This window comes from Danio rerio, chromosome 19, assembly GCF_052040795.2.
Source record: "Danio rerio strain M-AB ecotype USA chromosome 19, GRCz13ab, whole genome shotgun sequence".
Taxonomy (NCBI): Eukaryota; Metazoa; Chordata; class Actinopteri; order Cypriniformes; family Danionidae; genus Danio; species Danio rerio.
The window spans coordinates 41,774,881-41,791,141 of record NC_141039.2 but is presented as its reverse complement, the minus strand read 5'-3'; the positions used below and the strand labels follow the sequence as shown (position 1 = coordinate 41,791,141).

General features: G+C 35.1%; 1 long non-coding RNA gene across 1 annotated transcript; it reads left to right on the top strand.

Annotated features, from left to right (window-relative positions):
• The first annotated feature begins 14,627 nt into the window (after positions 1 to 14,627).
• LOC148679817 (uncharacterized) lies at positions 14,628 to 16,017 on the top strand. Its single transcript, XR_015945497.1, has 2 exons — positions 14,628 to 15,583; positions 15,630 to 16,017. It is a non-coding gene; the product is annotated as an uncharacterized LOC148679817 (long non-coding RNA).
• The last annotated feature ends 244 nt before the right edge of the window (positions 16,018 to 16,261 follow it).

Sequence of the window (16,261 nt, the reverse complement as noted above, 5' to 3'; positions counted from 1 at the left end):
TTACATGTGATTTGTCACTGCATCTTTAAAATTTTCTTTCCAATAAACAAAAGCAAGATCGACTCCTCAACACTCCCAGTCTACCCAGAGAACACCCACCCCACCCCACACAAATAGTATTGAAGTCAAGATAAATCACTAACAGAAAATATATACAATTGAAGTCAGAATTATTAGCCCCCCTAATGATTTTTGTCCACGTTTTCTGTTTAACAGAGAGAGATTTTTTTCAACACATTTCTAAACATAATACTTTTAATAACTTATCTCTAATAACTGTTTTATTTTATCTTTGCCATTATGAAATAATATTTTCAAGAAACTTCTATACAGCTTAAAGAGACATTTAAAGGCCTTACTAGGTTAATTAATTTAACTAGGCAGGTTGAGGTAATTAGGCAAGTTAATGTATAACGATGGTTTGTTCTGTAGACTCAAAAAAAAAAAAAAAAAAAAAAACAATTAGCCTAAAAAGGACTAATAATTTTGTCCTTAAAATGGTGGTTAAAAAAATTAAAACTGCTTTTATTCTAGCAGAAATGAAACAAATAAGACTTTCTCCAAAGGAAAAAAATATTATCAAACATATTGTGAAAATTTCCTTGCTTTGTTAAACATCAGTTGGGAAATATTTAAAAAAAGAAAAAGAAATTCAGGGGGACTAATAATTCTGACTTCATCTGTACATGGATATAAACAAGATACACGTATCTTAAACACAAACATAATAAATACAGGGTATATTTACAGTCTATAATGTTATAGAAAATGTAAACACTAATTTAAAAATTAAAGTATAGATTGCTACCGAATTCGATACTTCTGACAACCCTACAAGAGACAGTATTTGCTGTTTGGTACATCTCCACTCCATCTTCACATCTAGGTTCTCTGTTGACATCTGATTTACAGATTTTGCCATATTAAATTTGCTGAATAAATCCAGAAAAAAAAAAAAAACTGAAAAAATGTAAATGATGACAGCATTTGCCTTTTTTGGGTGAACTACCCCTACAGATATATCACTTCAGTAGACCTTCCCCAGTTTGTGCTCCTGCCTTATCTCTCCAGCATTTCAGGCACAGACACTTCTTGTGATTAATGTCAGCCAGTGTGTTTACGTTATGAGAGATGGTGTCTGTGTTCCTCATCCCCGTCAATCTTGCACTGAGCTATAGCAGGCCCTGCGCTGATAGCATCTGAGCTCTTTATTAAAGCAGTGCTGATGGTACATACAGGAGAGCGCCGTTTCCACAAATGCTTTTGTCAATGCAGTCAAATAAAAGGTTGTCAGGTCTTGACTCATGGACGGTTAAGCAGACTCTGAGCAGTCGTGCGTCACACATCTAATGTTCAAATGAGTCTTAATGCGAAGCTGGAAATGCGATTTAGGTTGCTTGCAGTATTTATAATGAAACTTATTGCGTAATACAGAGCTATTAGCAGACTAGTTTTTTTCAGTTTATTTATCTTTTATTATAATAACTTTTGTAAATGTCGCCTCTGTAAAATCAGGACTGTATTCATAAAATGTGATGAATTCATATCACGTGCATTCATAAACAAAGGGATATTTATTGCTGTTGTCAGAGAGGCTTGTTCATGTGGTGGAAGTAAGAAACTGATGCATAGATAGAGTCAAGTTTATTGGAGATTAGAGAGAAGAGTCTGATAGTGCCTTTGATACTGATCTGAGTTTTGTGTTTTGAGTGACATACAGTACTGATTCCTATCCACTTTCGGTGTGAAATAATAAACCTGGACCAAATGACTCACAATCTCATGGCCATATCAGTACTATCAGCAGGACTTTCACCGATAGCAATGGATAAGGAATTATATCTAGTTCTTTGTGTGTTACAATGTATGGTAGTAACAATTCACCCATCCATAATTGTGTATTGTTTCACTATATATAACTTTACGTATGTATGGATTTATTTGTGGTAAGTGGCTGTTATAATGTCTTTTTTTAAACACTTTTTTTTGTTTGACATGTAGTGTAACGTTTTTTGTTTCTTTCTTTTGTAAGATGTCCCAATTTTTCAGTGTTTTCTTTTGTTTATTTTATTTATTTTTATTTATTATTATTATTATTATTGTTGTTGTTGTTATTATTATTTATTTTATCTTTTTTATTTTTATTTATTTATTTTTTTTTTTATTTCACACCATCGTCATTCCAAAGCTATGTAACAATAAAACATGTTTTTAAAAGTGCAAGTCCTGATGAGTTTATATAACTTTTTAGTAAAAAAAAAAAAAAAAAAAACATGATGGGGTGTTTTTTTTATTTTTTTATTTTTTATTATTTAATTATTTTTTAACTTTTGATTTATTAATCGTGTTAGTGTAGCCTTTTATTAAACATCTAAATTATAGGATTTTTATAAATATTCTTTAATAAAATAATAGATAATGATTTCACACCATCGTTCCAAAGCTGTAAAAATATAAAACATAGATATTTTTAAAAGTGTAGGTCCTGGTGATTTCATATAACTTTTTTTAGTTTAAAAAAATATACAAAAAATTATTTCTTTGTTGCACTGTGATGCTGATGCGGATTATTTAGTATCAGTCCAGCAATAGAGCATTACGGTTATTACTTACTGACACAATTTCTCTCATAAGCATTGCCACAGTAGTGAGGGATATCACTATGGTGTGGGATGTTAATTAAAACACTCAAACTACTTAAAAAGAAGACAGACGTGCATAATTCACTGCTTGTGAGTTTACTGGGACATTCTTACACTGACACTGAATGCGCAGTAGAATCCAGAAGCCTCAATTTTATTGCTGGGAAGGAAATGAAAGCTGTAAAGCTCCATCTTTCTCTCTCACTGTGGACCTTTTGACCTGCTGGTGTGTTTCGTTTGGTAACATTTCCTCTCCTCTCTCAGCTGTTACAGTGATACATGTGGATTCAGACAAAATGTCTGGTGTCCAGACAACGTGTCTGAGGAGCAAGTTTTCTCCACCCTGTCTATCATGGATCAGTTGTGATATACGTGGCTGTTCTTCAGTATTCACATCACTGCTCTGTGAACAGCACTAAATATAAGGGCTAATCACAGCCCTTTCTTTTGAGCCAATGAACACAATGACTAATCAAAGGTGTTTAACAACTCACTCGACAACAAACCCAAGCAGGATTAATATTTACATTGGTTTGTTTGCTATAAATGCTCATGTTGTCTTCTGTGCATGTACTCGAGTTTTGTTTGATGCATTCATAAGAGTTTTCTTTGAAGAGGTCAAATTAAAGGTACAGATCATATACCGTACTGTAGGGGTGTGACGATTACTGCATTACCGCCATAAAAAAAATGTCAACCACGGTGATGTGGTTATTATCGTCATCACCGCCCATTTTTAGTTTATTATTTATGTTTGATTGTGAAACTTTCGGGTTTGTACTGACAAACTGAATAATCTAAATAAAAAAAAATTAAAGGCCTGCCTTTTTAAACGTAAATTACAAATTTAGATTACAAAACAAAAACACAGACTGAATTCTTTTTAATTACTGGCTCAGGGTGTTTTTTTTTCAAGTTTATTTTTTCTTCCATCTGATAATTATAGCAGGCCTATAATTCAAATCAATTGCTTCATGGAAAATAAACATTTTAAATGCACCGCTGTAATTCCTATATCACAAACCTCTGTCGACATTTTTGATACAAGTCATTATTTTAAAAGTTATGACTTATTATGACTTATGCCTCAGCGCTGCACGTTCATTTTCTCTGTCTCACTTGTGGTGAGTACTGGCAATTCTAGTTCTGGTGTTTTGAATTAGTTAAACTATCCACTGTATGGTGTTTGGGTCAAACTTGCACAGAAATATCTGTATAGACTTATTCAAAATATATACATATATGTTGACTTCTTTAAAGTAGGTTATATAGGATATAAAAAAATTTTATAAATAAGTTTATAAAAATGTAGCCAATATATACATCACAGAGATTTGTGTAGGCCCAGCAACAATTGCAGTGGAGCATTATTTAAATCCTTATTTTCCATGCGAAACAAACACTGCAAAGTTGTGTTTCGTTTGGTACAATTTGTTTTACAATTTTTGCCGCTGCCAAAACACAAACTGGTTTGTTAAATAAAGTTATAAGTAAAATATAAGTGAAACATTCAATTTCGAATAATGTATTTCTGTTAACATTTTATGATCAAAAATAAAAGAGTAGCCTATTAATTTGTTTTTCTGTGTATGACATCATCCATTGATCTGGTCAGTTTTGCTTCCTTTAATCAAATCGTTTGGACATTAATATTTTAGACCAGGGGTCACCAATCTCGGTCCTGGAGGGCCGGTGTCCCTGCAGGGTTTAGCTCCAACTTGCCTCAACACACCTGCCTGGATGTTTCAAGTATACCTAGTAAGACCCTAATTAGCTTTATCAGGTGTGTTTGATTAGGGTTGGAGCTAAAATCTGCAGGACACCGGCCCTCCAGGAACAAGTTTGGTGACCCCTGCTTTAGAAAAAGTAGTTAAAAAGTTGCAAAACCAATGAGTGATCTTATCCACCCGTCACCCACCCATAATTATACATCATGTAGCCTGCTTTTTGATTACCCACTTGACCCGCATATTAACAGCTGCAGCAGCGGATATAACCCAGATCTGCTTATTAAGGGCAGCAACAGCGGACATAACTGCCCATAACGGGGTTTTATGCATCCCCAATGTATAGATAGTGACTCCTTACGCCCCATTCACACGGGGCGTCAACGCTTCCCATTCACTTTGAATGGGTGACGTCAGGCGTTGCTGAACTGCATTGTGGATCCGTCGGCGCTACTTCAGAGCCGTTGCTAACTGCAGAAGTTGGGACTAGTTCAACTTTTCAGGCCTATGGAAGCATCAGCCAATCAGATTGCTGTATGTTAATACACCAGCTAGACAGTGGCCTATTGCTGACTGAATTTCATTGGCTCGCGCTGCTATGACGATCGATTCAGCCGCAACTTCAGACACACCTTCAGTCAAGCGTTGACGCTGAAGCCCAGTGTGAATAGAGCGTTAAGGTAACAAACTGCACACTTTAGAATATTACTTTAATGTGTAAAGTCATGGACACATGTCACAGCGCAAAGCTTAACTTATCCTTTAAATGTCCATGCTTAATCAGTCCTTGATGAGGTCTATTGATTGAAAGAGTTACAGATAATTAATTGAGTGTATGTATATGAGCAAATATAAATATGTATAAAATTATGTATTGAAAGCATCTTCAGTGCACCAATATATCGATTTGAACCAAAAATGATGACATGATAATTGTAATCAAACTGAACTGTGAGGACCTAACCCAAGCTTTGACATAAAGACAGAGTTTCATGATGGCTCACCAATGCTTTAAAGGTTTGTTAAATAAAGGCGTCTTCATTCTGCTGCTGTCTCCCTGTTCTTTACACACTATGAACACTTGTGCCGATAGGAGGTGAGGAGAAAGTCATTACTGATAGAGGTCTGAGCAATGCACCCGCGCAGGCGAGACCACTCAACCAGCACCTCGTTATCTGTCCTCCTCCACACACACATACACGCACGCACAAACATACACAACGTGCCGTGCTCGCAGAGACAATGTGGCACGTTGCTCACTGTGCCAGTGGTAAATAGGATTTCTGAGGCTGGAGCTGTTGTGAGCGCTCTGTATTCTTCATACATCACAGACATCTGTTTACATCCTCTTCTTGCTGATCTCTGAGCTCTGCTTCCCTGTTCGAAGCCTGATCTTTCACACACTCATTTCAACCTTTATTCAAGTGCAGATCTTTGAGATTTTCTTCTTCTCGCACCCTTCCCCCCGACTGTTTTAAAACAGAGAATTTGGAGGTCCTCTTTTATGTACGCTCTATCACAAAAATCAGCGTGCGTCGCTTGACAGTTTGATCCATTGCCTGTTTTTGCAGGCACTGGATGGTGAGACATAAAAATGCTCAGCTCACAGACTGTGTTGACAGAGCTGATAAAAGCAGACTATGGACCAGCTATGATGAAGTGGTAAAGGCCATTACATTAGAGCTCCATTACAAAGCCCATGACAGAGCCTTTGTGTAGCTATTGCCTTATCTTCGCCAACCTCAATGAAGTGAAACCCCAACACTGCGAGTTTGTTTTGACGAAGAAGGATTTATTGGGGTCCACACGGAGAGGTCTTCTTCCTCTTGATCAGCTTGTGACTTCCGCTGTATTTATTTACGGCTTATTTTGGGTTTGATTAATGTGCTGTAATTAGGATTGTGAGGGAACTGGCAGACTTTATTGGCAGGCAAAGTTACTCCTTCGGTGGCTTGACTGAGAGAAAATGGTCAGAGTTCATGGTGTTTTAATTGACCGTTTAGCGATTGATATGACAGGCCCTTTCCCCAGAAACTCAAGATTACTGCTTTGAACTGGTTCCTAATAGTGGACTTTCAATGTTCTCTTTACACCTCAGTGACGGTTTGAAGAATTTGATATTCCTGTTTTTTACAGTGTAGAATTTTAATCCAAAAAGTTAAACCCAGGGTGCCTCAGAGCTTCATTTTCTGATGGTTTTTATCATTTTATTATTTTAAGCTGATGGTGTTTTTGCTGTGGTAATAAGTCAGATTGGTTCTGTGGTGCCGGTGAACCTTTGATCTGTTTGTTTGGGGAGCTTTTCTAGAGCACACCTGATGGCATCTGAATTTGGAACGTTACAACTAGCTTTTGCAAATAATAAAAGGCAGAGACTTATTAAAGCTCAGAGAAAATCATAATTTTAATATGATTTTTTTTTTCTATTGGAATTGTACTTGTTGTTGTTCTTAGCTTGCTCTGCATGACTTTTACTAGACTAAATGATACCATAATTATTGCCATCAATTATAACCTTTGCATTAACCAACGAACATGGAAACATAAAAACAAATATGTGTACATTTTTAAAACTCTGATGCTCTTGCAATCTTTGTTTCAGCTTAGAAAAACTCATGTACAGCACCCCAGGGTTTCCCAAAGTCTAAATTTAACATCCAAATCTGAATTGTCAGCCATGTCAAAGGTCTGGAAAAAAACTGATATTATAAGAAGTCATTTTTATAAACGTGTATGTTGGGGCTGCAAAATAAATCGTTACAGCATTGTTATCACAATGTGCACATCTGCAATAGTCACATTGCAAGATATGCAATGTTAAGTCTGAATTATCGTTGACCAGGAGCTACAGAGTTGTATTTAATTATTGTATTTATACATTTTTTTTTTTAGCTTTTTCTTCTAGTCCGAATATCTACATTTAAAAGCAAAAACAAGATTATTTTACTTGCTCCACTGACAAACTTGAAAGGAAAAGTTAAAAAAACATAATAATATTTTTACTTTAACTAAGAATTTTTAGATATTTGGACTAGAAATAAGACAAAGTAAGAAAGGTCATTTCTGTACTCTCACAAAAACATCAAATATCAAACTATCTTATAAAACTCTATCTTATATTGCAATATTTATCACAGAAAATAACATATCACAATATCAGAATTTTTTTCCAATATTGTGCAGCTCTAATGCACGTACATAAATAAACCATTAAAAAATGGTGGCATGTAAAAATACATTAATACGAAGTGAAAAAGTGGCAAAATAAGTAGTGACTGCATTTTCATGAACAAACACCCAAAGTAAGTCAAAAGTTACATGGTGCAAAATACTGAGCAGTATAATGTGAGAGATGGTCTGTATTCCATCATTTCATAGTGATATTTGGCATTTCCACCACTGAAAATTTTAACTAATTAATTTTAAATCAAACAGAACAGTTTTCTGTTGGATTGGAGCAAAATGAATGCATACTTTTCCATCCAATCCTCTTTGAAAACTATTATTTTCTGGAAACTGACATCGTCACTCATTTAGATGCTCACGGCAGTAAAGTGTCTCCCCATTATGCTAAACATCATTCGTTGGCTGGTTGTCATGATGTCAACAACATCATACTGGAAAATCACTTTCAGTTTCATTTTGTACTATCCGATATCTCTTTCATACTCTCCGAAAACCAGCAAGACTATGGACCCTATCATACACCCGGTGCAATAAGGCGCAAGATGTGTATGGCGTGATCTGTTGCTATTTTCAGACCAGTGCAACAGTAATTTTCTTGTTTTGCGCCACGTTGTTTAAATAGCAAATTCATTTGCACAACTTTGTGGACTGTGCTGGTCTGAAAAGGAGGTATGTTAAGGCACATTGTTGACGTGTTACTATTTTGAAGAACTGAAAAAGACTGTGCCATTGACCAATTGAAAACTGGTTTAAAGTGGCCATGCGCAGAGCATGTTAGTTATGCACCTATGCAGGTCCAAATGCTTACACATTGCTTAATAAACAGAGGATGTACAGCAGTACACACATATCCTTACATATGAAAACAAATTAAATGATTAAAATGTTGCAAATATTTGCATGTTCCACATAATTATAAAATCCACTGCCTCCATGCCGCATATTAGGGGTCTTTTTTCAGTTTACTAAAGAAAATTTGCATTTGTTTAATGTTAAATTTATATGCAGTATTATTTATGATATGCATATTAATATTTGTTTTAATAAAAACAATTTTAGATTTGTACACCTGTTGGGTTTTGGAGATGTATGCATCACCACATGGGGCATAAGAACAGGACGTGTGTTTGTAAAGAGGCCGCATGGAGGAGGCTCATTCTTTATCCTCGCACTGCAGATGGTGTGTTTAACTGTTTCAGCATTCAGACACAACTCCTAAAAGGGATGGGAGATAAGACTCTGATAGGTTTAATGCATGTTATGCTCAAAACACACCCATAATTCATTAAGAGAATAAGCACAGCACTATTAGACCATGCGCATGTCCACAGACATTTTTCTGTCCTTAAAATAACATTCAAGAGGTAACACTTAGCTGATGATTGATTATAAAGCTTGTTTGGCATGCTATCCCAGGAGAGAGCCCCAAGCTTATAATATCCTCGAGCTCGGGGCTCCCTCCCATTTGCAAGGAAAGAGGGAAGTTTGAGCTAGGGTAGATCGCAAGAACTCCCCTGATGTAGTAGCAAATGAACAGATTGTGATTGGTCTTAAGTGATAACTACTTACTGGGAGCATGTCTATGGTGGCTATTTGGATTAGTCAAATAACTTAAGTTGCATGTTTTTGGGCGGTGGAAGGAAACCGGGGAACCACACACGGAAAGGTCAGCTGGCTTGGTAAGGACTAGAACCAGTGACGTTCTTGCTGTGAGGCAACAGTGCCAACTGGACCACCGTGCCACCCATCTAGGAAAGGAGGAGTAGGGGGGGAAGGGGGGTCTTCAAAATGAAGATGGCTATCATATGGAACTTAGGGTATTTATTATGGTATAGGAATTGTCTGATTGGTGAATCATAAATTGAATAATGCTGGACCGGCTACAAGCAATCATAAGCATGTGATTCTCTCGAAATTAGCTTATAAATAAACTTCACAAAGTGGATTTGGACATGCCCTTAATGCGATTGCATTATGCGCTTTAGACTTTGTGCTTAGGCCGTTAAAATCAAGCCCTAAAAGTTAACCATATCTTTAGCAAATAAATCCATATATTTAATCCCTTACACCCAATTAGAGCTCTTGAAATCTGAAACAAAAGTAGGTTCAGATTAAACTCGCTTTGGGTACAAATTTGGACCGGAGTCCAGACATTTGCCTGCTTCTTACATAAACTAGTTGCAACATGAACTGATTCCATCAAGTCAGCTTTATAGATGGACTTGAATGAGTAGTTTTGAACAGCACATGGGGAAGGAAGAGCAAAGAGTGTGAAGCATGTGCGAAACCAAGGGGCTGTGGGGGTGTGATCTGTCATTTCTCATTAGCACCAGCTGACGGTGCTGGGATAGGTGTATCATACTGTCCCTCCCACAAGACCTGGCATGTGGCACATTATCACCTGTCAGCATTTCCTCTCGCGTCACACCATCTCTCATCGCCCTGTACCTCAACACAAAGAGAGGGAATTAAACTCCCTTACTTTATAGGGTCACGGTGTACTCCCAGGACAGCTTATTGGCTGATCCAGATAAACAAAATTGCCTTTCCAAGTATAGGTTGACAGCATCGTGCGACAATCTTTCAGACAAAAGTGAAAGAGATAGGATTAAGCAATAAAAAAAAGAGTGAGACACACCGTATGACATTTACATTTAGATGCCAGAAGCACTAGACCTTTACCAATGCTGTATTATTTTCGCAAAAGGTTACTCTAAAACCTCTAAAGCAGCTGCTTTCATATCTAATTTATAAAGAGCCTCTGACTCACTAATTTGACACCGTGATGTGGTCTAGAAGCCTCTTGTCTAGATCTTCAGTGCCATTTTGAGCATTCATTTATAGCTGATGTTTTTTTAGGACTGCACTTTTATTGAAATCTGCGAATAGTAAATTGAAATCACATTAAAATCACTAGTATTTTTTTCCTAAAAGCTTGAATTGAATGCATCAAAAACTCTTCAAGTACAGAAAAAGATGCTACTTTTTTTAAGGTTGGATTATTTGTAATAATCAGGTTATTTTTGTTTCGTTAACTATTCCCTTAATGTTGTATTTTGGGATTTTTATTCATTTATTTAACAAAAAAATTGTGTTGGCACATGTATGTGACTCCAGTTTTAATTTTAAATATATATATATATATATATATATATATATATATATATATATATATATATATATATATATATATATATATATATATATATATATATATATATATATTTTTTTTTTTTTTTTTTAATATTGCTTTTTGAAAAATTGTGGCTGTTTTCCACAGATTTGAAATATACTAGCAGTTGTAGCCTGATTGAAACACACCATTTACCCACACCACAAAAATAGCTAACTATATGTGACAAACAAAACATAATTGAAATTTTTAACAATATTTCTGTTTAGTGTGACACTGTTATACACTGTTTCTTTTCAATGGGTTAAAGTAAAAACAAAAAGACTTTAAATAAAAAAAAAAAAGAAATCCACTATTTCTCTTACTTTATGCTATTTAGGAGCCATGTGCACCCACTGACACATAGGATCTGGTACTATCCTTCAAATTCAAAGTGAACTTGAGTGCCCAAGCATTTTAGATATGTTTATAAAATAATCTATGTTATGTGTTGACATTATAAAATTAATAAAAATATAAAACAAATGAAATAAATGACATAAAAAGAAAAATATAATATAATAAAAATATAATATAATAAAAATATAATAATGTTTTTTAAATTATTATATTAAAATGTGTGGATTACTTAAACAAGGCAAATGCGTTGAATAACCTTCACTAATGGTGTACATATATTTTCCAGCAAGTTTAGACCAGGCATTTCATTCACTCCTAGTATTAAGTAAAGTTTTTCTGATTTGTTTAGATTAAAGAATCAATTATTTTATGTTGCTCTCTCTCTTGCGACTGTGAATGCGCAGTCAGCTGCAAAGCCAAATGAAAAGGCATAATGACAGCTTTAAAAAGTATAATCAAAAGCAGAATCCCAGACATTTTAGGAGCTTTAGAAACCCTGACTGGGCGAATTTTAAGTCTCAAACAGGCACATCTGTTGGTCTCTCTGCAGAGCACGTGAGATTACCTTTGTGAATGTTGACAGTTCACGCGTACACAGAACGAAATGGGTAAAACAAGATTTTCTACTTAATTTGGTTTTATTTGGGCAAAATAGTAAAAACAAATGTGTCACTAAATATACTTGGGCACCTGTTAATTCAATTCACTTCATCTTCATTTCTATAGCACCTTAAGCAGTTTAACATGGAAGTTTTCAGAGTTGAAGTTCAGTTCAGTTCAGTGTGGTTTAATTTTCACTGCTGAAAGTCCAAACACTAAAGAGCAAATCCATCGATGCACAGCTCCACAAGTCCCAAGCCATGCAAGCCAGTGGCGACAGTGGTGAGGAACCACTTTCATCAATTGATGAAGTTCAAGGGGGAAAAAAAAACATAAAGAGAAACCAGGCTCAGTTGGGCACGACCATTTCTCCTCCTCTAGCCAAACTTCTTGTGCAGAGCTTCAGTCTACGCGCCAAGGGCTGGAGAACGCTGGACATCTATCGTGGAGAAGCTGCAGGTGTGAGTACATCACCAGGTGGTGTTCAGGCTGGACCACGGGATCAGTCTCATGCTCTCCACTCCTCTGACTGCCACAGCATCTGCTCAGGATATGGCCTGGTCCATGGTTATGGAGACCTCTCAAAATCCTCTATGGTCTTGATAATAAACCTGGGTGGTATTAACTACAGAGCCCAACTAAACTTGTAGCTGCTAATTACTTTTAGATTATTGGGAAAAAAAGTCTGAATTTGCTTATCAAATGGATGGGATGCTGTATAATGCTGTAAGCAAAAAAACTAAACTAAACAAAAAAATGTTTAGGTCTTCCACCCACTATCATTATTTGAGAGGATTATAGATGTGGACTAGTAATGGGCTTTATCAGAAGGCAGCAGCAACGTGGGAAAACTCAATAAGTACATTCCAGCCTCAAGATGATGTGGGTGTTTAGAAAACCTAGGATGAAGGGGGCAAGAAAATGGTCAATCTCTAATTAATACCTCAGAGATTTATTTACATGCAAAGCTATTATACATAATGCAGTCATGATGAGATGATTCATAATGGGGCTCAAAGATTCAAGACCGGTCGAAATGCAGTGGCCATAAAACGAAATGATGGGAAAATGATAGGGAACATTTTCAAATGCTTTTTGTGATATTTCACTTAAATATGACAACTCTGTCTTAATTTAGTCCATAGAATAGGAGTAATGTGGGCCTAGAACATCTTATCTGTCTTTGTGTTTGAAGCAAAGTAGAGAAAATGAAAAGAAAGAAAAAGAAATAAGGATTCTAAAGCAAAGAGAGAACAAAATAATCAAAGAAAATAAAGAAATTGAAGGAAGTAGGGAAGGAAAAGAGAAATAAAATATAAAATCTATGTAGATATAAAATTAAAAATGAAAATAAATGATTGAAAGAAAGAGAAATAATAGAAATAAAGGGAGAAGAAAATTAAAGGAAGAGGGATAAAAAAATAAAAAAAGGAAAATAAGGAAAGTAAGAAAACAGATAGAAGGAACAAAGCAAAGAGGAAAAAGAAAAACCTAAGAGAGGGAAAGGTAATAAGGAATAAGAGGAATAAGAGAGAATGGAAAAAAGAAGGAACAAGGGAAGGAAGGAAAGAAAGAAAAAAAGAAAAATGAGACAAGAAAGGGGAAAAAGAGAAGGAATAGGAGAGAATGGAAAGAAAAAAGAAGGACCAGAGGAAGGAAAGAAAGAAAGAAAGAAAGAAAGAAAGACAAAGAATGAAAGAAAGAAAGAAAGAAAGAAAGAAAGAAAGAAAGAAAGAAAGAAAGAACAAGATAAATAGAGAACAAGAAAGAAAAATAAAGAGAAAAGAAGAAAGAAGGGATAGGAGAGAATGGAAAGAAAAAAGAATAAACGAAGGAAGGAAAGAAAGAAAGAACAAGATAAATAGAGAACAAGAAAGAAAGAAAGAAAAAAGAAAGAAAAAAGAAAGAAGGAAAAATCAAAATGGAAAAAGAAAAAAAAATGGAAAAATTAAAGAAGGAAGTAAGGAAGGAACAGGAAATGAAGAGGAAGGAAGGAACAAAAAAATAAAGAATGAGAGAAAAAAACAAGAGAAATAAAGTAGCAAGGAAGAAAAAGAACGAAAGAATGAAAAAGAGAAAGTGGAAAAATAGGAGGGAAGTAGAGGAAGAAAAAAGTATAGAAAAAAATAAAGAAAGAAGGACAAAAAGAAAACAAAACATTGAGTGAGAAAACAGAGGAAAAGAAAAATAGAATGAGCAAAGAAAAGGGAGAAAAGTAGGTAAAAAAAAGATAAAGAACATACAGAAAACAAAGGCATTGTAAGAAGCCAATAAAGACAAAGAAGCAATAGAAGATGTATGAACTATAAACGATGGGGAAAAATGAATGAAGGAAACAAATGAGTAGACGAAAAAGAAAGAACATAATAGAAAACAGATGAATAAAAGAGAAAAGAAATAAAAAGTGCACAGTATGAGTACATCAGTGATCAGACTAAATCAAATTAAGAAATGTTTGGATGAGATCCCTTTAAGACCTGCATGTTTTAGAAATGTTTTAATGAAGGTTTTAGGTTTACTCTACTCATCATGGCAGCAGTTGAATATTCAAGCCACTAAATGTCTGAATCTAGTATAATGGCATTCACAGGTGGAAGATGCTGTCCAATGGATTCTCTTCCATTATAAAAACCTGCAGCCTGTGATGCATCTGTGCCCACAGCAATCAGACATTTTCATCTGTCTCTTGTTCTCTCTGTGCGTGTCAGTCTGGAGAGGGAAATCCCAGATGGATCTGATGCTGCTAATTGACTAGAGCGCATGCGGCCCCAAAAGATTGAAAGACAGTGACAACGAAACCCAAAGATTACAGTCATTCTCAGTGGAGCAAAAAGACACATACCTCTATTAAAGGTTACCGGGGGGAAAGCAATCTCTACAGCTCTGACAGGCTCACTGAATGGCTAAACTGTCCCCACTTAGTGTGTCCGACCAAGTACTGGCTTTGTGTTCCCATTATGTGCAATAAAACCTCATCAGACGCCGTTTCATGTTCAAGTCCTTGAGTGTCCATGGCAAGGTGCCCCTCTCATTACTTTGAGCTCCAAAATATCCATCAGACCCAGACGATCAATGGCTTTTTATTGTTATTTTTACCCTGCCGGCCCTCTCTTATTCCATGGCAGGAGTTCAAATGGAGATTTACAGTGGCTTGAGTGCCGTTTGTTATCCCCGTTCATGATTTTACGACAAACAAAATAAATTCTCAGAAAGGTAAATATCATATTTTTTGTCGTTGTGTACATAACAGGTTGACTGAAGCGGCGGTATCTACTTCCGTTTTTAGCAGCTGCCCTTTTCATGGCATATAACGCATCCAAACGGGTTCATTGACTCAGGAGAGTACAGCAAATACAAATAGCCTGTCAGAGTAAATACATATAGGTCACCAGAAGTACAGTTCATATGCCCTAATTATTTCAGCATGCTCTGTGGTGTGAAATATTCAACACAGAATGTGTAAATAATATGAAATGATAACCAGACTGATACACGACAATAGGCAGAATCCAGCACTGCAAAAATGAGTCATATCAGTAAATTATTATAGTATTTGTTCAATATTTCCAAGTGAAGGTATCACATTTCAAATAAAATAAAATGTAATATTATTATATATTACATGTACGCTGTAAAAATAACCACAATTAACAGTTTTCCTTTTTTGTTATTTTATATTTTATTATTTATTTATTTATGCTTTTTAATTGGATTGTGGGACTATGACCTCTCCTCCAACTATTTTTTTATTGTTGTTTGAAAAAGTGATTTTATTGTAGTTTTTAAGAACTTACAATTAAATATCATTTGTAATGTTTTGTAAATTAATAGTTAACTACCAATACATTTTCTGTTATTTTACAGAATGGAAAGAAAGAAAGAAAGAAAGAAAGAAAGTAAGGAAAGAAAGAAAGAAAGAAAGAAAGAAAGAAAGAAAGAAAGAAAGAAAGAAAGAAAGAAAATGAGAGAAAGAAAGAAGAAAAGAAATAGAAAGAAAGAGAAAAAGAAAGAAGGAAAAGGCAAAGAGAATAAAAAGAAAGAGAAGAATGGAATGAGGAAAGGAAGAAAAAAGAAAGAACGAGAAATATGGAAAGAACAAAAAAGAAAAAAAAACAAGGGATAGAAAAAGAAAAAAGGAAAAAGCAAAGACAAAAAAAGTGAAAGAAAGAAGCAAAGAAAGAAAAAGAGAAACAAAGAAAAAAAACAAGTTAATAAAAAAGGAACAAAAGAAAGAAAGCAAGCAAGAAAAAAAGAATGACCGTAAGAATGAAAAAGAAAAAAAGAAGTGGAAAAATAGGAGGGAGGGAAAAGAAGGAAGAGAAACAAAGAAGGATAGAAAAAATAAAGAAAGAAGGTCAAAAACAAAATGAAACATTGAGGGAGAAAACAGAGGAAAACAAAGATAATTAGCAAAGAAAAGGGAGAAAAGGAGGTAAAGAAAAAAGAATGTAGAAAATAACAAAGGCATTTTAGGAAGGAAAAAAAGACAAAGAAGCAATAGAAGATGTATGAACTAGATAAACGATGGTGAACAACGAATGAAGGAAACAAATGAGTAAACGAAAAAGAAAGAA